Source organism: Antechinus flavipes, chromosome 2 (assembly GCF_016432865.1).
Source record: "Antechinus flavipes isolate AdamAnt ecotype Samford, QLD, Australia chromosome 2, AdamAnt_v2, whole genome shotgun sequence".
Classification (NCBI taxonomy): Eukaryota; Metazoa; Chordata; class Mammalia; order Dasyuromorphia; family Dasyuridae; genus Antechinus; species Antechinus flavipes.
Window position 1 is genome coordinate 633537926 of NC_067399.1, and position 23446 is coordinate 633561371.

The 23446-nt window shown below is 37.2% G+C and overlaps 1 protein-coding gene and 1 long non-coding RNA gene across 2 annotated transcripts in view; one reads left to right on the top strand and one right to left on the bottom strand.

Moving 5' to 3' along the window:
* LRMDA (leucine rich melanocyte differentiation associated) overlaps positions 1 to 23446 on the bottom strand; it is a 1322797-nt gene that overhangs the window by 156554 nt on the left and 1142797 nt on the right. The window lies entirely within an intron of this gene.
* On the top strand, positions 1714 to 11944 carry LOC127551891 (uncharacterized). Its single transcript, XR_007951197.1, has 3 exons — positions 1714 to 1833; positions 3058 to 3171; positions 11793 to 11944. It is a non-coding gene; the product is annotated as an uncharacterized LOC127551891 (long non-coding RNA).

Here is a 23446-nt window from a genome sequence, read left to right on the forward strand (position 1 = left end):
AAATGATATTCTCTATCCTTATCAATTCGTCCTGGATCTCTTTAATTCCTTCAAGTCTCCATTAAGAATCTATTCTCTTTTAGTTTTCCTTAGTCTTATCGCCTTCTTTCTATGACTACTCCCAATTCATTTTGTGAGTACACAGTTGTTTTCCCCATTAGACTGTGAGCTCCTTAAGAGAAGGGACTGTTTTTCATTGTTGTTTGTTTTGTGTATGGATGTGTGCTTTTTTCCCTTTCTTTGTATCTCCAGCCTATGGCATAGTGCCTAACACTTGGTAAGGACATAACATATGCTTGTTGACAGACTGCCTCACTATGACTCCTGGGTAATTTTCACATGAGCTGTCATTCAACCCAAAATCTCCTCTAATCTGTATTTTTGCAACTGATTTGCTGAGTATACAAATAGAATATTACATTTCTCCCTGTTAAATTATATTCATTTATCCAACACATTCATCTAGTTTGGCAAGATATTTTTAGATTTCCTTATTCAACAATCTTTATTTGGTATCCTTCCTTGTTTTGTGTTGGTCATAAATTTGATAAGCATGTTATTATGGTTATCAAACTGATAACAATATTGAACAAAACAAACTTAAGAATGAGTTCTGTGGCATTCCACCAGATGCCTCCAAGTTGGCATCAGTGCCCTAATTCTTTGGGTTTAGATATTTAATCAGTTTTAAATCTGCCTAAATATACATTCTCAATATCTTCATGTTCCAGTTTTCTGATCAGAGCTAAATATATTCTTTCTATCCCTTGTTAGAAGCACTCCATTTATGATCAAGGAGATTTATCTTGAGTCCAGGTCCAGATGATCAAATACTATTTTCCAACATTATTTCCTTAACTAGTTATTTACTTTTAATACTTAGCATTCTCTTTTAAAGCCCCTACTTTCAATCAGTAACAATGATGAAGCATCACTAAGATGTCCATAAGGATATCTTGCCAAGGAGTTCATCCTTGCTAGAATTTCTAGATGGTAAGATCATTTGTTCTCATCTAAATCACTGAAAATGGGTATTTGACATCAGCTTTGACAAATCCCTCCATCAGATCTAGATAAAGGTTCAAGGAAAAGACAATATACTTCCCAACTCTTTATGTCGGTGACATAAGACAAGTTTACAAAGGGTTTTCATTGCTAAACAAAGGGGTTTGAGTTATACCCTAAAGGCAATAGGGAGTTTCCAAACACTACAATTTGTTTCATCTTTCTATGACTAAAAGTAGCGTACCTCTGGATTTGTAGCACTTGTGTATCTTCACCAATATTCCACAGGGCATAGAAAGCTGCTTCCTACAAAGATGGCCTACAATTTAGGTATAAAGCCTCAAACCTATAACCCAGCTCCAAAGGCTTACATTATTTCTCCTTCCCTGCTTCTCATCAATGTCTCATTAAACAGATTTATATCACCTCCTGTCTCTGAGGTGATTTACCTATTTGTTTTTTTCTTTGAAGGATTTCTTCCATTCTTTTGAAAATTATCCAATTCTCTCTGAAAATCTGGGAAGTATAAAGGCTCATTCTCTATGCACATGGTTGTTCCTTGGCACTGGAAGAAATACAAAAATAGAACTATCTCTGCCCACTCTTGGAACAGTCTGCTTGTGTTCTTTGCTATGGAGATTCTTCATTTTCAATGTCTCTGGTCGCTATTTGCTCCGTGCATATGATATGTGTTTGTTTAGAGGGGACTGGAGAATCTGTCAGCATGGATGCTTGAAGAGGGATGGTGCCTCTTTTAAATAGCAGATTTCCCTTGCCTTCCAATAGGACTCTTCTGTGATCTCTACTTCTCTTCAAAGGCTTGGCCAGGTGAGTTTGTTCCACAATTAGCATATTTCTGCCAATGCCCTATGTAAACATCAAATGCCCTCAGCCTTTATCTAGTTGACGCGGAGCGAACCTTTACAATCCTTGTTTCTAGGCAACATAATTATTATGTGTGTAATCATTCTAATTATGTTGTATTTATTAATCAGCCACATAAACCTGGCACTGTGCTTTAAGTAAGATTTCAGGTTCTGGCAGATGATACAGCTCTGGGAATGGGAAAAAATGATTTGGAGCCTATGCATAATATCTTTCTACCCCTACTTTGTGCCATTAAAATGTCTTTTAGAAGGGGAAAATGCTATTAAGTTCCAAGATCCTGCTATCCTATAATGACCATTCAATCATCCTCTTACCTACTCTAAACACCGAAAACATGGAAGAAAGGCTCGAGGCCTGTGAAAGGGAAGCAGGGATGAATGAGCTCGGAAGGTGGGGACATCCTCCCATCTACCACTAGTCTAGACCAACAGCTCACATTTGGCTCCCTCTTGCCTCTAACGTGCATCCTTTGTTTAGCGCTGAAAACCCTTTACTCCAGGTTTACCATATTACGATCTTTCACGCACTCATGCAGCCAAACTGACCTTGTGCGTGACATGGTACTCCGTGCTCCTCTGCCTTTGCAGAAGCTGCCCCTCAGGCTTACGAAGGATTCCTCTCCCTGTTGCGGAGGCTCTCTAGCTCTTGTTCTGTAAAAGCCTGATACGAGGCCTTTCATGTCCTGCCTCAGAGATGATGGCACGGGATAGGATGGGATGGGACGGAATGTAACAGAATGGTATGGCACAGGACAGTAGGGAATGGCATGATATAGCATGGTATGGTATGTGGAGCATGGGAGAATGTGGTAAGGTATATGTGTATATTATATCTCATGGCATAATCTGACATAATACGGTATGGCACGGTATAGCATAACACAATATGATATTGGATGGTAAGTAGCATGACTTGGTACTAATATTGTATGATATAGTATTATATGGCCTGATCTGGCAGGCTACAAGTGTAGCATGATATATACATAGTATGTTAAGTCACATAACATTATATGTTATATTGTGCCATATTATATTATGCTAAGCTGTGTTATATTATTCTATTTTGTGGTATTTGTCATGTTATGTTTTATATTTACTGTGAAATAAAAAAATTACTATTATTATTATTATTACTGTTATTAAATACCATTTCCCCTGTTAGAATTTCTTGAGGAGGAAGAAAACAAGCATTTATGAAGTACCTACTTTGTGCCAAGTACTGTGCTAAGAACTTTATAAATATTATTCCATTTGATCCTCACAACAGCTCTGGAAGGTAAGTATAATTATTATCCTCTACATTTTACAGTTGAAAAAACTTGGATCAATAGAGGTCGAATCTGGTGCACCAGGTCACACAGCTAATAAATATCTGAGGCTCTGGACTCATATATATAAATGGTATAAAATATATATTTTATAATGATATATTATTAATATATAATTAATATATCGATAATATATATTATTCCATATTATAAATATATTGATAAAATTTCTATTTCAATAAACACATGAATGGAGCATTTCATCTCAGATATTTAAAACACTTTGTAGAAGAATTACAGTTCTAAGGGTATTCCAAAAAATCAAGCATCATAGCAAATCTATCTCTAGCTCACACTACAGGTTCACTGTAAATTCAACAGGTCAATAAATACTATCATACTTTCCATAATGATTCCATACCCCCACCCCTTTCTTCTCAGGAGGGATTGTGTTCTGGAATCTGGACCTTTTCTACCCCTTCAGTTTCTTTACCTCCCCTCTCCCCCCAAAAAATCTCATGATTCCTGAATTTCATTTTCTCAGTATCTACAAGCATTATCTCTCTAAAGTAAAAATATTTGCATTGTAAAAAGGGCTCTATCTTGCTGTAATGACTCTAATATAGGGATAGATATCTTTTAAATGTTCCTCAAATTATAACTTTTAGTTGGCTGCCTGTGAAAGGATTCCTTTCATTCATTATAAGTAATGAATAATAAAAACACATCATTAATATGTATGATTATTCAAAATAATTTGGCCAACAATCAATATGGGTAAAACAACTTGGATAGAAAATATTCAGAATATGACATAAAATTCAAAGGTCAGTCTATTGAGCGAGTTCATTAGTACATATACACCAGGCACAGGCATTGATGGGTGAGTTGGACCCAGATCTAATTGAGCAGAAAAGAGTAAGCAGTATTGTATTAGGGAAATGGAGTCATGCCTACAAAGATCCCAAAGTTCTCCGTACAACAAGAATCCATTTTCTGAACACCGTTCATACTTCTTTATGATAGTGAATTTTACAACTCCACATTCCTCAAAAAATCAAACTAGGTAATCCAAAGGAAAATGGAGAGAGCAAAGTGGAAACAATTAGTCACTAAGAAATACAATCAAGGAAATGTATGATAATAAAAGGAGAACTGTACATAGTAACAGTTGACCAGTCCAGGGTGTTTGTGGCACTGATACTGCAATATAAATATAAAAATTATATAAAAATATAAATATAAAAATATCTAGAAAAAAACATGTTATAAAGATGTTCTACAAAATATCTATGGGAAACATCAGAAAGAAGCCTATGGGATGAGTTGCAGAACATGAAGAATGGATTTGGGCCCTGATGGCTTTTAGCATTCCTTAAAATGGATAAAATGCCAATAGTAATCATTGCACAGATCCATGGAGTAATGAAAAATGATAAATAAACAGTATTAAGTTCTTGAATATCCATTTCCAGGAATGCTTCACACTAGTAGACTGAGTCTCAATTCTGGCTCCTTCAAACATTAATATTAGGCAAGCCATTCAATTTCCCTGGGCCTCACATTCTACTCCTTAAAATGGGGATAATGTAAACTCACTATTGATTGAGTACCTTCAACATATTGAGTGAGTATCATCACCCCACACTGTTACACAGAGACATTTAAGTGAAAGTTTTCTCTAAGCTCACAGATTTGAGGGGAATAAATGTGGAGGGCTAAGGAAAGAGTACCCATTTTTCCAGCTGGAGAAGACAATCAGGAAATGACAAATACTGCCCAGAGATTGCTCTCACATTCACAGTGATGTTCTAAGAATAAGGGAGATGAATAGTCGTGCCAGTTCTTTGACCCTTCTGGAAGAAAGGTACTATATAAATGTAAGGACCCAAAGTAGGACTCCAAGCACAGTGGAAATCAATTGACAGTACTTAACATCTATTTCTGTTAAAGAAAGCCAAATTACTCATCACCCCCCTATCCCTACACCAGATAACTCATGGTTCAGAGAAATAGAACAGTTCGACAAAGACTCCATTACAGTATTTACACCTGTCCCCATCCAGCCCTGGATAGATTAGCAGTCTACATCGGCCCCCTTCAGCAGATCTCAGTGGTATCCATGAATTTAGCCACACACCTTTATTCCTCCCTTTCACTTCAGAGAACTAGCAATAAAAAAGTATTAAAATGTAAATACAAGTCTGTTCCCTTTCAGCATGTCAAGTTAACACCAGAGGATGTATGGAATTATGCATCTCCATCTCCAAAATGGCATCCACATTTCCCCAACCCACAGGCTCCATACTTTTCCAGCTTTTAAATAAGAAACATATCTACAGATGCAAACTGACTGTTCTAGCTCTTGCTGTTGTTTTGTCATAGAGTGGATTCTACCATTAATCAGTCAGATAAAAAGGAAATTCAGAAAGGGATGGGGGAGATGCATGTGGACATCCTGTGTGTCTATTTAAATGACTAGTTTTGCAAAGCTAGAAATGGCAAATGCCAAGGATGACCACATAGAAATATGATTCCAGGACACTCGTGTGTGTGTGTGTGTGTTGCACATATGGTCAATGAGTGTAGTTGTTTTCCCTGGTTAACATCAATCTATTACTAGATAAAATTACAGGATCTTAGAATCAGCTGTGAGATCTGACCTCTGTAGTTCACTCCTGTGAGTCATCTTGAAGTGACATTGCTTGTCAAAACTGATTAGCCAATCATGTCTTTTAACTGAGGTGAGTTGTCCCTTTGAGTTAAAATGATGCCGTTGCCTGCTTTTTCCATTTAAAAGTCGCCTTGCACTGTCTTTGTCACTGATAACTTTGCTTTTCCTCCCACCGCAGTCTCCCCACCCTGTTCTGCCAAATCTTCCCCTATTTGGGGACTGGATTCAGAATCCATATTTGTACCATAAAGTACTAGTCAGCTTTGGTTTCACTACAGGATACAAGGAGGGAAAAATCTTTTTTCCCTGCAGGAATTTTCTTTGTCCTGGAATCAATAATCCTAAAAGCAAGTGTCAGATTACACAAACCCTAGGGACAAATGGACCCAGGAAAGCTGGGTCTGGACCTTGCCAGTTTGGGGGGATACTTTTACAAATTCACAGTAAGTGACAGCTCAAAGGTACAGGATGTCTACAGAAAGTATGATATCGGGGTTATCTGTGTAATGGAGGGATATGCAATACTTCCTTCTGACCCAGTAGAACTAGGAGTCATGAATAGTGCTCTATATTCCTACAAAAAAGAAAAAAAGAAATCTCGTCTAGAAGACGCCCTTAAGGGATCATAAATGACTGATGTAGTAATTCCTATATGCTATCATCCCTGAAGATGAAAAACCAAGTTAAAACTGAACAGAGGTAAGTGGCAAATTTGGCTTGGTTGGTTTGTTTGACAGGGGACTGGGCCATTCTGGGTTTTTTTAATCTCACAGATCCCTCCCCTATGGTTATGTTCCACTCCATCATGATGTTGCACTGATACTGGGCTCTTCAAAGGTTACACCAACAGAGGACAGGCTATAGTAGGTCACATCAATCTAGAAAGGCTTTGAGATTTGGCCAAGAAATGGGTTGTGTCTAAGATCCATCTTTATAATTTGGTATAAACTCGTCACCAGAAGGTTGTCTCCTGAATAAGATATTTTTGGGGGTGAGGGCAGACCATCTCCATCCTGAACATTACCTCCTGAGGTGAATAATGGTGTCCCCTAACGCTGAAGACAGTTCACCCACTCCCAAAGAAATCAGGACTCTTTTAAAGCCCCAATGACACATACAACCCGCATTTTTAACATAGCTGCTAAGTGCTCTTTTCAGAATACGTGAGGCACTCATAATAATAATAAAAAAGTGCTCTGGGCTTTCTTAAAACTGGATACATCAAAGGATTTTCGTTAGTAATTTGGGGAGCATCCGCCTCTGGGTGCTACTGCTGTGATTTCAAAATAGAATTATCTCGTGCTATGTGATTTCTTGAATCATTAGTTTTCCATTCCCTTTCCCTCCTTTTCTTTTCTTGACTTTTTTTTTTCTTTTTCTCTTCAGACCAGCTACTTCTCACAGAAGATGCTGGGGAGTGAGGGGGGATGGGGCAGTTTAGAAGGAATGGTCCTCATCTCAGCCCCAAGAAGGCATCTTCCTTCCCTGAGAGCCCAGAGGTTTAAATCAGGGAGCAAAGGACAGATTCAGGGATGTCCCTAGGAATCAAAAGCTGATTGGAGAGGGGCAGAGCTAGCTCTAAAATTGAGGCACAGAAGCATTGGGAATTAGGGCTAAAGATTTAATTAACCCTTTCTTCATACCATGAGACTAAAACAGGCAGCTTTTCTGCTACCATTAAATCCAAATTTTTGCTAGCAAAGCCACTATGGTGTATAGAATACAACCTCAGTCCCACCCCTTTAATTACTTTGCTGACAGCAAGCTGAAACTCTTCAAAAATATAATTATCAACAATTGTAACTTATTATGCACTGAAGAGTACTTGCCTTTGAAGATTTGATAATTTTAGCATTAACAAGGTCAAGTAAGGAAGTGACTTAATTTACCCGTTAAGCCAGAATCCAAAAACCTTAAAGAAACAACCTACAGGTTTAAAACAACAACAACCAAAAAAAAAAAAAAACCAAGGTAATATCAGACCCAAATGCATACAGGGGAACAAGTCTTGGAGTATTTTTTTTAGGCTTTCAGGTTTATAAAGCACTTTTTTTCCTGAAAACGCTGCAAGGTAACTTATGTGAGTCTTCTTACTAAACCTATTGTATATTTAAGGAGACTGAGCTCAGCTAGTGAATATCAAAATTAGGATTTGAAAACAGATTTCTCAGCTTGAAATGCATTTTTTTTTCTTCTCCACCACATGCAAAACAGTTTCTATTGACTATAGATCTCACAAGGAAAGTATGAGGTAGGCAACTGGGTGATCAGGGAGAAGGGAGTACATTTTTTTTTCTTATTCTGGCCTAAATTTACATATAGCCTATTCTGGTGTCACACAGGAGTGCTGCTGGTGGGTGATTATGACCCCAGGCAGCAATAATAGCACAGAAAACCATAGAGGTCTTTTGGTTCTTCCTTTGATGTCATGAGTTGAGGTAAAGCCAGATGCTAGAAAAGTTAGAGAGAAAGTATTCTGAACAGAAAGTAAAATGTCAGCTCTGTGCACTGGAACATACTCAGCTGTCCACCAGGATGCTCAGAAATAGTGTTTCTTTGGGCAGAAAAGATCTAGTAAAGTAAAGGTCTAGACAAGTCTTTTCAAAACTTTGCTGTGGAATAAATACTTGTGTAGAATTACTGAATTTTATATGTAGAAGATGCCTCTGGTCTAGACAGACAAGACCAAGAATCCCCCTTATTCCTTACTCAATAGTCAAACATCCTTTGTTGGACAAATCATTGACTAATATCAATAGATAGTTCTCTCCTAGATCACAATATGTTTATACAAAATAAACCTCTTTATAAAGGTAAACATAATTGTACCTTGGATGAAATTAATGAACTTAAGGAAGTAAAACAATCTACCACTCAACAGAATAATAATAACTATCATTTATATTTGTTTTTATATATGTATTTTCTATACCAAAGTTTTATATATATGCATACATAGATATGTGTATGTATTATTATATACATCATTTCATTAGTTATTTACTAATTATTATAATTTACTAGTTATTGTTATATGTTATAAATTATTAAACTTAATTATATATTAACATAAATTATTATTTACTCATTATATGTATATAACTATATAAACACATATACAAAATTTTGCTATATCAAAACATGTGTGTGTGGAATTGTAGTAAAAGCACCAAAATGATGGTATTCTCATTTTTCAGCAGAAGAAATTGAGGCTGAAAGATATTAGGTGACTTACCAGGTTTACATGGTTAATAAGCAGAAGAACCAGGATTTTATTAACTCAAGCCTTTTTCATTCTAAGTCCTGTGTTCTATCTGCTATAATACCTGGCAATAGAATCTTAAGATACAGAGCTGATGATAGAACACCAGTCCTGGAGTCTCTTAAAAATTTGTGTGTGTGTGTGTGTGTGTGTGTGTGTGGAGAGAGAGAAAGACACACACACACACACAGAGCAAAAGAGGCAGAAAAAGACAGAGAGTGACAGAGACAGAGTTGGAAGGGTCTTAGAAACAGATAACATTGTCCTCCATTCTTCCCCTTTTTACAGATGAGGAAAATGAGATAGAAAGAATCGAAGGAACTTGTCCAAGATACCATAGTGATCAGTGGCAGAATTGAGAAAACCATTAGATTGTGAGTTCTTCAGTGGAAGGAGTTCTATTTTGCCTTTATATTCTCAGTGCTTGGTGGATAAGAAGTGCTTAATAAATTCTAATTAATTGACTGATAAGACTCAAATTGAGGTCCAAATTCTGTGCTTGCTCTGTCTCTATTATAGAAGTGTCATGGTTTCCAAAGCACTTTATGTTACATGTGATCTGATATAATCTCCATAGAGACTTTCTGAGGTAACTAAAGTATTATCCCCCCACTTTATAGATGAGAAACTTAAGTTGCAGTCACAGGTAGAGCCAGGGACTGAATCCAGGTATTTTTACTCCAAGTGCAATGCTCTTTCCATTACGCCACAACTCCTCTTTCCTGGTCACTTTTAACTCAAAAAAGTAACTATCGAAGGATCAGTGTAGCAGGCAGCTAGTTGCCACGGTAGATAGAGTGCTGAGCTTTAAGTTAGGAAAATTCATCCTCATGAGTTCAAATCCAGCCTCAGACACTTACCTGCTGTGTAATCCTGGGCAAATCACTTAACCCCGTCTGCCTCCGTTTAAAATGAGCTGGAGAAGGGAATGGAAAAGCACTCTAGCATCTTAGCCAAGGAAACTCCAGACAGGATCAAGAAGAGTTGGATACAACTGAATAACAAAAGTAAGATCAAAGAAGCATAGGTTTCTGCCTTTAATCTAATCCTCAACCAGGAGAACGATGAATCTTCTCTACAATCTCTCTCCAAGTGGTCATCAGCTCCTGTTTTTAAATGACAAAGAGCTCCATACCTCCTAAGGCCACCCATTCACCTCTGGATAGCTCCAATGCAAAGGAAATGTCTTTTGATATTGTAGTTATATCTGCATCACCATAGTATCCACCCATTGGCCCACCATTCTCGGCTAAGTGGAGTAAGTGTAATCTCTTCAACAAAAGAATATTGGAAGACCACTATCATGTCCCCTCCTGGTTTCCTCTCCTGATGATGTATATAAAAGTTTTTATTTTTCCTCCACACACCATCATCCTTTTCCAGAATCCCAAATTTGCTAATAACCTCCTTAAAAATGCAGCCCTCAGAACCAAAACCAGTATTCCAGAAGGCAGAGTTTTCAAGTATTTATCAAAATGGATTGGAAGCAGTGAGAGAGATAAAGGTCCAAAATGTCTAAGGAAAGAGTCTTAGGATATTGCACCTCAATGGCCCGATAAAGCAGCCGAAGCTTCCTTGGGAACCCCTGTATCACGAAGCCTTCCCCAAGAAGCCAGACTAAAAGTGCAGTCCATTCCCAAGCCAGCACGCTCTCGTTCCATTGCCAAGCCATATCATAATTGATGTTGATTTAGGGCCTGAATGTAATTTGAAGGAAAAGCATTTCAAAGCACAAAAGCTCTGTTCCCAATAAGTTTCATCTATATAATCAAATGCATTCTTTCTGGCCCAATCAGCAGAGGCTTGGCAAAAGAAAGGTCTTTTGGTATGAGCAAAAAAATTCCAAGCTTGAATCTCACAATTGCCCCTTTGAGGGTCATTTCCTCAGCAAGTTTTACAGTGGCGTGCTGAAAATGAATACCGTCTCTATGCAAAGCAACAGGAGGTCACATTATAATTAGAAAGCAATCAGTGGAACTGGTTATGGCTTGGTTTTCTTTCTGAAATGACAATCGATGCTACATCTGCCATTGCATTAATATTATCTGAATTACGAGAACATGAAGACGAAAAGGGAGGAAAATGGAGATCCCCCCCACAATCCCCCTACCCCCACCCAATCCCTTCCCTGAAGCAGCTGATAGAGCTGTCTTTAGCTGAAAGACCACATGAACTAATCAAGACCTAAACAGTTCACCTTTAAAATACGCAAACCATCTGGCAGGCTGTCCCATGATAAATCTCAATGATAAATGTCTCCGTTTTGATGTTACAAAGGAACCACAGACCTGCTCAGTTCTGGCACAGCTGAGAACACCCTGGCAAGAGTAGAATAAAACTCAGATGTCCCAAAATAGAGAAGTAAATCATTTTGACCTGTGGGGCATAATATATTTAGAGAAAACCTGATTGTAATAAAAAAAGATGGAACTCATCATAATTTCCGTCTATGGGAGTGGCAATGTTATTTTAAAAGAATATATTTCCTCCATAGTTCAAAGTTCTAGATAAGTAAAATTTAAAATCCTCATTCTGCACATATCTGGGGCCCTTCAGATACCCTACTCTATCCCACCCTCTTGTAATCCCCACCCCTCAGTACTTACGGACTGTACCCCCTGTTTTGGTCTTCCTACCAAGGGAGAAAGGTAGCTACAAGGACATTTTGAATGATTAATCCATGTGTCTTTCAGGGTCCTATTTTCCTGGGCCTGCCTCCACTGCCAAGAAAGGACATACTGTAACCATGAGCACCAGGAAGCAAAGGCAAAGCCCCTGAACCTGAGGTTAGCCCCCACAGATGCCAAGAGGGAATCGTAAAATAAATTATGTGGTGTGTTTTTGGAAAGGTAAACTTTCATGCCCTGCCAAGCTTTGGGAACAAATTATGGGGTGGTCAGTTTGCTGCCATTATTCCATATTTTTTTTTTCTACCAGGTTGGGGGGGAGAAAAAAAGCTGGATAAGCAATTACAAAATCAAGGAAAAGAAAAGGACGCCTGACTTTCAGCATCCTCCTCCTCCCTCTTACCACCTCCAATGGGACACATGGCTCAGCCACCACCCAGTGCAATATGAAGGATCCCAGCCACAGAGAGGGTGGCCAATAAAAGCAGGATCTGGCTGGCTCAGAGTCTCCTGGGAAACTGCCCAGGACCTTGTGACAACTTACAAAAGTATTTGGTCTACTTCACTTTGCTTTTGCACTAACACCCTAGCCTATTCATTCAAGTTCTGGGTCATTTTCTGGTGACTCATGGGAAAGATAGATTTCCCACCTCAACTCTGGTTAATGGTTTTATAAAATGGCTTTCCATCCACATCAACAAAGGAGGATGACCACATAGCAACATAAACGCACTATCCTCTTAACCTTGCCATCATAAAGAAGGCATAAATATAAATATATATGTATATGTATATATATGCATATATAAAATGAAGGTCCAAGGAAAGAATCAGAGAGGAGAAAGGAAGTATATAAACTCAAAGGCAGATTCCTTATACAAAATTGGAGTATTTTCAAAGAACAATGGAGGTCCTTTAAAACTCTATAGGCCTGAACGGATATGAGCCTGGAATTACTCAGTCTGTCTGGAAAGTTAGTGCAAATAAATTTGGGGTAACTATTTTCAATGAAACCCTTTTCTTAAAAAATCTATACTGACAGTCAATTTTTTTAGACATTAATTTATTGACTGTTGGCAACTCAATCAAAGACAGTTATCACATCCCTCTTTTGTCTACATTTGGCCAAGGAATACAAATTTAACTCTCTTAATATTTCCTCACAAATCCCAGTCTTTAAAAAGGGATGGAAAACACCCATTGGATCATCAATCTTTTCAGCTCTTTAATCATTCCTGTTGTTTTTCTCCTGAATCTACTCCAGGTCACTGACATCCTGCCGGTTCAGAAGTGCTTCAAAATGAATATAGTCTTCCAGCTGTCCCTCCAGCATCTTCAGTGGGGGTGTGCAGTGGGGATGAAGAGATGCTTCACTTGGCTGTGTGGGAGAACACACTTCCACGACTGCATCGTCCCTTTCCTCCCCCCCACCATATGGCTCTATGCACTCATATCTGATTTATGCTTCCTGATTACCCTGGATCCTTTGGCAATGCTGCTTTCCAAATGTCTCCCTACTGCTGAATATTGGGTGCCAATATTTTTCCCAAGGGAAAAGACAGAGAAGAGCTATGTGCTTGTTTTTGTTTGGTTTTGTAAAAATAAATTTCTCCTGTATTTTTACTTTCTGGGATAAGAGATCTTGATGAAGTTTCAATGACTATGTCTTCTTCCTTATCTTTTCTTTCTTTAGGAAAATAGATTCCAGCCTTGTAGGATGCCATAGAAGTGAAACTGAGTATACTGGGATGGTGTGGGCACAATGTCTACTTGTCCTGGTATTTCATGGATGCAATTATAATCTGAAACTTGGGGACCCACTCTATTTGGTGGAAGAAATCATTCTTTCTCTCATCTAAAAGTTCACAAATAATTAAAAGGACAGTAGAGATGCTGATGGCTAAGTTCTGGATGGCAAGTCAAAGAAAAAAATAGTTGTCAATTGCATTTTAAGGATGATAGTCTATGGTCATATCCAATTCCTACTGAAAACAAGTCATGGATTATATAGGGTGCTAAAGGATGGCCAGTCGTTGGTACTCTATGATTGCAAGTTGGAGAAAATGCCCTAAATGTTTGGGCTAAAATCTATCAGCCTAAGTTTTTTTCTCCATAGCATTAAGTATTGTTTTGGTCCTACTAAGTGTTGAGAATAATTGCTTTTCTATCTCTTCATTTCACTGTTAGACACAGTATGACATTTCATTCTACCATATTAACATTTAATGTAATAAAATAAACAATTAATAATTAATAAAACAAATTAATAATTAATTTAACAATTAATAATCCTGAAATCAAAGCTATTTCATGGCAAAGTGGCATAAAGCAGGATCAAGAGACATAAGTTCTAATCTTGGTTCTACTACTAACTCAATGTGTGACCTTGAACCAGTCAAGGTTTTTTTTCTTCTTAACAATAAAAAGAAAGAGTTGGATTGGTTGATCTCTAAGATTCCCTCTTGGGGCTAAATTTCCAGGAATCTATACTTCTATGATTCTATAATCATCACACCACTTGAAATTACTTTGATTGAGGAATCCAAGTCTTCATCAAATGCTCTTAGTTTATTACTTTTATTGGATTTTAAAAACAGCTTCTTATTTTATCAGCTTATCAGTCTTTTTCTTTCAATTTTATTTAGAATTTCTTTGATTAGCACAATGGTTACTTTTATGTTTGTTTATGAGTATTTCTTGTTTCAAGATTTGTGGCTTTTTCTAGATTTTTAAAAAATGTTTTTAGTTGCATACTCAAATCATTGTTCTTCTTTTTCCCTCCATTGTTAATATATGTGTTCTGAAATGTCCTAACAATTAGCATTATTTACAAGTCAAGTAGGGTATCACAAATTTGGGGGTTTCATTTTCAAATAAGGGCTCAATGACAGTTTTTCAAGTATGTTGTAAAAGGGATTATTTGGGGGTCTTGGGTTGGCTTCTTCAATTTTTTAATTCCTATGACTAAAATAGTTTCTAGGTATCGTCTTTAAAACACCCATCTAAATAGAGAGATGGAATCTTTTACAGGTTCCTACTGGAAGCCCTGGGTTAAGTAAGAACTTTTGACATTTTAGGAAAGTGATTTAAAGTCACTGCAGGGGGAATACAATGTGGGAAGTAGAGGAACAAAACCAAGCCTGATTTACCTAGTGGACATTTGATGAACTCTGGGGAGTAGAATCTAATAGATCCATCAGATACCACTGTCGGTGTTAACAGGTTTGTGTTTGTGACATTAGAGTGAATCCAAAATCCATAAGCATCCCTCACACATATCAGTAAAACAGTAGAGGGGACGGTGATTGCACTTTTCTGCTAAATAGACTATAGGGGAGGTTCAGGCAGACAGTCAGACTGTGAGTGGAAAGATGCACATTCTATAGAAAAGCAGCAATCATGAGGCAATTATGGGAGCCAGCCAAAGATATGGTGGGGAAGCATAATTGGGCAGTAACTTTGAAGAGTTTGGAACGAATCGCCAACTGGAAAGAAGAGATGGTTTGATACATGCAGTTTGGTTGTGCTTGGTACCCGACTCAAATGCCCCTGCTTGCTGCTCCCAGTTAGTCTTCTGCGGGGTTTTATTTATTATGGGATATGTGGATATATTTTCCCCCTCATTTCAAAGTCAACCAGAGGTCAGGATGATGAGCTATGCTTAAGCAGAGAGTGTAAGAACAAATGGGGCAGGGTCACATGGCGTAAACCAGCTTCTCTTCTTAAATTTGTTCTAGTTCTGGGAATTAAGCCCAGAAGAAGGCATAAAAGAAATGAATCACATCTCTTTCATTGTTTGATTTGAATTTCATGGTGTTCGCCATGTGGGTAAATGCCTAACATCTCTCAGGAAATGACAATGGGGGAACTCCTCAGGGAGATTAAGCCATTACACTGTTCCAGTGATTACCACATGCCTGGGCACACTCTCACCCAAACAGGAGGAGGCTTTTCTTCCTGGCAATTAGTGGAACACAAAGAGACAGGAGATCAATGTTTACACTGATACCCGCCCTAATTTTAAAAAAAAAAAAAGACCCTATACTTTCAACATACTGTTGAGTGCTATGCTTTCTAAACACCTGCTTGGTCACTGGGGTAGGCTTGCTTCAGGGGGCTGGTTAGACACAACACAGGTGTTTATGGCCAAAGGAGCCGGGAAATGTTCAGTCATTGTGGCTGGAACCTACAAGTCAAGTTTCTTACCTTCTGTCATGGACAGAATCTGTCCTAAAAATTTACCCTGGCTGAGCTATTAGCAGCAATTTTCTGGATATTCACTGAAATAGCACTTTTGTTCATTGGTAAAATATGCCCAGGGAGAGGAATCAATGGAGACATAATCTCTGTAAGGAAAAAAAAAAAAGAGAAAGGGAAGAAAAGAAAATATTCCCAACTAATGTTAAAAGACCCAGATCCAAATCTTTATTTAGCTATTTGACTTTGGGCAAGTCAAAACTGCTCTGGCTTTGATGAACTGTTTTTCAAAATGGTGGGTCCAAAATTAGTTTGGACTAAGTCATCTCAAAAGTTCCTTCAAGCTCTGAGCTCTGTAAGCTTATGTTATTGTATCTCTCTTCACCTCAGATTAATCATCTATAAAAAGAGATGAAATTATGCGATTTCTAAGGTACCTTACAACTCCATATTGTAGTATAATCTCAAATTACTTTACTTCAATGAGCCTTTTATTTATCTTATTTAGTTTTCTTATTTATCAAAAAAAAGGCTTCTTTTAGCTCTAATTCCCACAATTTCATGAATTCCTATAGTCTAGAAGTTTCCAGTTGGTTTCATATAGCATTTGTGTTATAAACACAATGTTATACTTATTTTGTATGAATAATTTTATATTTTAAAATAATAAAGAATACTTCTTTGGTGTCAAATGGAAACCAGCATTGATACTACAGCAGGATGGTACAGCACAAAGAATAGTGAAGTTAAAAAAAAAAAAAAAAACTAAATTCAAATCTGGCTTTGGACACTTACTAACTGGATGGCCTTGATTTGACCTTAGTCTTAGTTTCTTCGTCTATAAAATGAGGATAACAATAGCTTATTATTGTTGGGTGGATAAAATAAAATGTGTTATCTCTCTTGGTCTCAGTTTTTTCATGTGTAAAATGAAGATATTAATAACTTCTTATTATTAGGCGAATAAAATGAGATAACATTTGTAAAGTACCTTGAAAACAAAATAGTACATAAATTCTATTATCATTATTATTTATCAATTCTCAATATGTCTTTAGATAGAGTAATACAGAAAAGTAAGTGAGACTAGTAGTTTTAATATTTTTTAATTTCTTTCCTGATGACCCCTTCACTTCCTTCCACTCTACTGTCTAGAACCCAGTCTTTAGAACCAAGAACTTGAGAAGCAATACACCTGGATAAGTCAATTACCTTGCCTTTAGATATTTTAAGATTTTCCCTCAATAAAACCAGCTTGTTAATATTGTCAATTCTTATTCTACTCCCTACTAATGTTGGAGAAGAAATAAAGAAAGGCTAGACAAGAACCTATCAGAGAAAGGGGCTATGTCAAAAGAATATACTAATGTCTCTTGCCATCAGAAAAGCCATTTGAACTCTCCAAGCAGTCAATTGAAACCGTAAAATGAGTTCTCATCAATACTCTTAGATTATGGTACCCCCTACCCCAGTGGCTATGTAGCTACTCTGCTACTTAAGACTATCATAGATACAACACCATTTAGAGCTGGAAATGTCATTACTAGCCCAGACAGCAGGCAATGGTGTTAAATACGCCTGCCAAAGCACCCAGTTCCTAGTATGGCAGGAGAGAGAGAGAGAGAGAGAGAGAGAGAGAGAGAGAGAGAGAGAGAGAGAGAGAGAGAGAGAGAGAGAGAGAGAGAGAATTTGCATAGATCTCCAAATAGATGGACAGTTATCTCCTAGCCTCAAATTTATTAACTTGATAAGCTTCTTGTGACCAGAAAAGATTAGGCCCCATGAAAGATGTGAGCTATGCGAATCAGTAACCCAGCTGTTCCAAAGTCTTATATTATTTTGATTAAATGAAAAAAGAGTGGTCTGTACAAACAGCTTTCTGGTTGTTTTATTTCATGTTGAATAAGGTCACCAAGGGAGAATAATTTTCACTACCAAAAATTAGTCTAACCCTTAGTTTAATTTGCATGGTTTTCCACCCTACGTGTGGATTCTGTCAAGCATAAACTATATTTATCAGCTGTAATTGATCCTGGCAGGTCAGAAAATTGCAGTTTGGTCTCTATTACATATAAACCACCAATGGCGAAAATGTTATCAGGATTGCCAATAAAATACACACTAGGATATCTTTACTTATCCTGTGGGCAACTGGGTTGAAACCCCTTCTGGACATTGGCAAAAAAAAAAAAATGCTCACCAGCTTTCAGTAAAATTGTAGGTTTTCATAATAAAAAGGGGCCCAAATGTGCAGCCTGACCACAGTCCTTCTGTCTGCATCTAACTGCACTCTTAGAAGCCAACATCCACCTTAATTGGGAGACAGTGGCTGCTGCAGGGAAACCAGTACCCCTTCCTTAGGTCTCTGGCTTTCCCTGGCTTCCTCCAGTCCAAAGAAGTATCTGGTGCTCTCCAGCATCTATTTCTAGTAGAGTTTGGGAGAGAATTTCCCATCTTTCTTCATGGTGGCTAGTTCATACTTTACCAAGGATGTGCATCATAGCAAAGGCAGAATTATTTTCTTTGGATGATGAATCCTTTATGCCAGCTGGATTCCCCCAAACTTTCACACTTGACATATCAGCCCATGTGTAAATGAGATGGCAGACTGAGGTTGAATAGGCTACTGTAGATGAAGAAGAAATGGAGCATTCAAACTTGCTACATTTTCTGGATTTCCATCATTGGGGCAAGGGAGAGAAATGGGATATTTATTGGCCAGGAGCTGAAGGCCAAGCCCAATTCTTCAACTTGGCAAAAGTAACAACAAAGAATAACAAGAAATCCCTAGCTAATGACCAAACCTGTAGATATATCAATAGACTACAAAAGGGAAAAAAGCTACAATAATGAGAATATGATTCTTTATCATTAGAAATGCCAGTTCAGGAACAAACCCAAATTTTCATTGACTCAGAAAAGCTTCTGATTTTTAAAATGTCCTCAAAGAGATGATATTACTTCCTAGAATTCTACTTCTCCAGGTAGTAAAAAGGTAAACTTTTATCAGAATATTCAGCAATGGAGTTGAGAAATATTTTAACAAGCTTATAACTTAATCTAATTGCCAACTTCTTTCTCAAGCCTCCAGACCATGTTATATCATTACAAAAATTCTCTAGTTTAGGTAGACAAATGAATTAGATATATTATCCCACAAACTTTGATGACATCTTCATCTACTCAGAAGAGAGCCATTAAGTGAAATCTATAGGGAACCATATTTCCTAGAAAGATACTAATCGCTTTTTGGATCCCAGACATTACTCGTCCAAATATCTTCAAAAGCAAACTTTCTGACAATTCTATTTGCAAGTGTGAACAAGGATTGAACAAAACTAGGTAATATTAAACCTATCTAGACTATAGCAAACAAGGGAATCTAGTCATTTTGTTCATTATAATTTTTGGTAAAAACTAGAAATTGTTTAGAAATATTACCTCTTAATGAAAGGTTCTTAACTTGGGGTCATGCATTATTTTTTTTTTTTAAATTTTAACAACTGCATTTCAACATCATTGGTTTCCTTTGTAATTTTATGTATTTCACATACTTAGCATAGTGCCTAGCATATAGTAGGTGTTTAATAAATGTTTATTGATTGATTTATTTATTATACACTTAAAACATTATTTTAAGAAAATACCTATAGTCTTCACCAGATTTTCAAAGGAGTCCATGATGCCCCAAATATTTAAGAACCCCTGTGCTAGGTCAATAGTTGTTTTTTAAAACATCTTCCAAGAACAGAAGATAGAAGAATTTCTGGATCAGTGTCATCTTCCCAGATATAGAAAGGAGGAGTATCAGCAGCCCTGCTGGTATACTTTCTACTAATGATGTCAGTTCCTATAAGTGAAAATTCATTTCTAAGTCACTAGCCCAAGTCATTGGACCAGGCTGATATGTATTCCCTAGTGGGTAATGGCCTAATCTTCTACCATACTGATTTTTCTATGCAACCTATGGTTGTAGGTTATATTGCTACACATTCACTAGAGTAAGAACAACTAAAGAAACCCAAGCCAGCAGTAATTAATCTAACTAACAATCAATCAATCACCATCAGTTATTTTCTGAATGCCTGAACTGTTGAAAGCATTGTACTAGGTGCTGTGTTAGGAACGAATTGAAGCTTGTTTCTTATCCTCCAACTAGTTATAGTCTAACTAGTGAAGTGATAATCTTCTATATGGCACTAACTAGTTCCATTAATATGAGTGAATAGCTAAACTCTCTTGATATATTCCTCTATAAAACAGAGGAAAAACAATCATAGTATTTACATCCCAGAGTTGTTGAGAGAATCAAATAAGATAAATAAGAAAAATAAAATGCCTTGTGAATTTTAAGGCACTTACATGTCACTTATCACTGGAATCATCATATGTGACCACATGAAAAATAACAATAATATAAGGCCATATAGAAATGACGAGAAATAAATACTATTGGGTTTCAAAAGATAGAGTGATTATTTCAGACATGGGCTGTCATGAAAAGCACTGGTAGGTTTTTAGCAGATAGAAGGTACCAAGTAAGGGGAAGGAAGAAGGGCAGCAGAAATTGTTTTAGGGGAAATCAAGATTCTCTTTTCCTTTGCCATAATGCAGAGAGCACTAGGTAGAGTCAAAAAAAAAAACTTATCTGAGGTCAAATTCAACCTCAGACACTTAGTAGCTATGTGACTCTAGGCAAGTCACTTAATCCTGTTTGCCTCAGTTTCCTTATCTGTAAAATGAGCTGGAGAAGGAAATGGCAAACTACTCCAGTATCTTTGTCAAGAAAATCTCTGAGGGGATCACACAGAGATAATCCTGACTAAAATGATTGAAAATCAACAGTAATTTTCCTTCAGGTTAGATTAATCTCTGAATTTTAAGATTTAGAAAAATAATATTTTAGGGATTATCTCTACAAAGTCCCTTCCCTCTAGAAGGATCTGAAAATTTAAGTGCCAAATAGAATGAAGTTCTTTAAAAATATGCCATAAGACCACAGAAGCTGGAAGAAACCATAAGCATCATCTAGCTCACTGCCTTTAATTTATAGATGAAGAATCACAACCCAGACTTCTCAAATGCCCTCATCGAGATTACTTAGTCAGGATTCAAATCTAGTCCTCCTGACTTTAAACCCGAGCCATTTTCCTCCAAACCAAACTACTACCATCTGTCATTGCAGCAAGTGAACCCCATTCTCACCCCACCAACTTTATGATTAAAAGTGTCATAACTTTTAGGGGTTTCTCTCATCTTTGTAATTTGGTGCTCAATAGAGACCACTTGGAGCATTGCCGCGCAGGCTGGCTAGCTGATCTGTTAGTACCCTTCTGGAATATCTACCAAGCACCAACTGAATAGGGCCACTCAATCACAGCATGAGAAGTCAAAACAAAATAAAAGGTTCAGGTAAAGGCAAACCATAAATCTGAGAATTAAGCTCCTCTCCTCAGGCAACTGCGAGCAAATTCCCCACATCCTCCAACTTGCTGACAGATTCCTGGATTTCCCAATATTGAAGAGTTAAGTCTCGGGATTTCCAGTCCAATCATGTACTGGACAGCACACCCTGGCATAAATAAATGAATGATCTCTTTGCCATTGGTATTGAGCCTTTCTGAGCCCCGTCCTTGTACTTGATCACAATGCTCACAATGGTCTCTCACTTTTATTCAGCCTTATAGGAGTCTTTATCTGGCTTCAGTACTCTATTTTGGTACCTTTCAAACAACAAGTGTATATTAATGAATGAACGAAGCATTTATTAAGTGATTCATATATACAAACCACTGTGCTAACTAATAGAGATGCAATATGACAAAATAAGGCTGTCCCTACTCTCATTAAGCTCCCATTCTAATGGGGAACACAACAAAGCTGCTAGTCAGTAGAAAAAGTCTCATGGCCCTTAGAAAACGTCAACAAAGATGATGGCCATACTTTTTTTTTTCATGTCATTTTTACTGATAAAATTATATCAGTTTCTGATGTATCATCTGGAAGACCCAAGGACTTCAGTGACAACATTTTTTCTGAGTCTTCAATAAATGTGGCTATAGTTCCTGTTGCCAGGTTCTGTCTCCACAAGAGTCTTTTCCCATGGTACTAACTGTGGGCACTGGGCTGGAAACAATGCTACTGCAAAGGTGTTTGGGTCCAGGGTCCTAGGTTTTCTCCATCAGGAACTAAGGTGAGATAATGGCCAATATGTTAATGAAGGTCTGATTCTCTCACTCGTGGTGCTCCATTGTTTCTACTAGATCTGCTGGTCTTATGAATGATAATTAGTTGGCCAATTTTTTTGTTTTGTTTTGTTTTTCATTTTTTATTAAAGCTTTTTATTTTAAAAATCCATATAATTGGATAATTTTTCAACACTGACCCTTGTATAACCTTGTGTTACAAATTTTCCCTTCTTTCCCCCCCAGATGGCAAGCAATCCAATATATGTTATACATGTTAAAAAATATGTTCAATATATGTGAACATATTTATACAATTATCTTGGTGCATAAGAAAAATCAGATCAAAAAAGAAAGAAAATGAATAAGAAAACAAAATGCAAATGAACAACAAAAAGAGTGAGAATGTTATGTTGTGAGATAGTCCCTTCTCTATGAAAGAACTTCCTCAGATTATGGCTGTGTGAAAACCTTAGCAAATGTCCTGGCAGAGTTATGCATCTTCCAGAGCCCTATTTACTCATGTACATATTGATGAAAATTAGCATTTCGTGGCAATGATTTTATAATTGTTGCAGTGATGAAGAAGGTGAATCCCTTCTCCACATTGATTTCTCCACTCAGTGACAGTTTCAGGACTGAAGACAAGTGTAACACTTTTGGTAAGACTGCTATTCCTAAGACTCTTGAGGTTCTTGGCTATTTCCATCAGTATCAAAATGGCAGTGGTAGTCTACATGGCAGTGGTAGTTTGAATCATCTGGTGTACATTGCCTCTTGTCTTTCCCTCAAGGTACTAGACTTCTTCAATAAGATGACTCTATATCATCAGTGTTTATTTATTAACCAAAAAGTTTGTATTAATCAATCAACAAATATATAAGTACATGGTAAATACTAGACACTTGCTAGCTCCTGGCAAAGCAAGTATAAAGAATGAAACAATTCTTATTCACAGGGAATTGATATTCTATAAATTTATGTTCTAATAGGAACCTATTTTGTGCCCAGTGCTTGGCAGAATATAGCAGTGAAGTGGATGAACTGAAAAGGAAAAAAAAAGATATAATCCCCATCCTGAAGGAGTCTAAACATAATGGCAGAATTAAAATCAACACCTATGAAATAACTATTAAATTATTCAAGTTCCTTCAACCTCTCAGGCAACTGATTAAGACCAATGCCTAGGATAGTGCTCAAACCCTATTAGACATCATAAATGGCTTCTTGCATGCTTGATTGGGCCATTAATTGCTGAAGAGTTGCCAGTCTGCATATTTGTGGAAAAGTAAGAAGGTCTGTGTCTTGAAAGGGCTTATGTGGTGAGGAATATTGCAA